Source organism: Seriola lalandi, unplaced genomic scaffold (assembly GCF_002814215.2).
Source record: "Seriola lalandi dorsalis isolate HSWRI2012SDOR001 ecotype SW California unplaced genomic scaffold, Sedor1 jcf7180002054907, whole genome shotgun sequence".
Classification (NCBI taxonomy): Eukaryota; Metazoa; Chordata; class Actinopteri; order Carangiformes; family Carangidae; genus Seriola; species Seriola lalandi.
In genome coordinates, this window is record NW_019525459.1 from 2,030,452 (window position 1) to 2,030,976 (window position 525).

At 37.1% G+C, this 525-nt stretch overlaps 1 protein-coding gene across 8 annotated transcripts in view; it reads left to right on the plus strand.

Annotated features, from left to right (window-relative positions):
* The window catches only part of birc6 (baculoviral IAP repeat containing 6), a 124,225-nt gene that overhangs the window by 38,016 nt on the left and 85,684 nt on the right, over positions 1-525 (plus strand). The window lies entirely within an intron of this gene.

Sequence of the window (525 nt, forward strand, 5' to 3'; positions counted from 1 at the left end):
TCAAGAGCGGCTTCTTATTGCATTTTGTGCTCATGCACGAGGAGCAACTAATTGATTTTAAATTACTCAAATACTTCTTTGTCTTCATTTTAAACTGTAATGTCTTATCATTTAAAACCTACCAAACTTCTTTTTGTGGATGGCTATCTCTCTTTAATATAAGAGCCATTTGCTTCGACATTTTGTCTTCTAATGTTTCTGCCATTTGCTTGTGTTTTGTATGAATGTGATTGCATTAAAAGGACTTGTATACTTACATGTAGTCTACTTTCGCTGACACTGTCAAAAAGGTTACGATTCTACTTTATGTTATCATTGAGGTCACAGTGGATGGTGGTGTCGTGCTGGACTGTGTTATATATTGAATCATGATTCAATCACCTCATAAACCTGAAACCATTTCTCAATGCTAGAGAGCTCACCTGAGAGGCTGTAGCTCCACCTAGCTGTGTTTTCTCTGTACTGCTGCTGCCAGGATCGTCCTAATAAAAACATGCATACACAAACAAATCAGTTAGACATGCT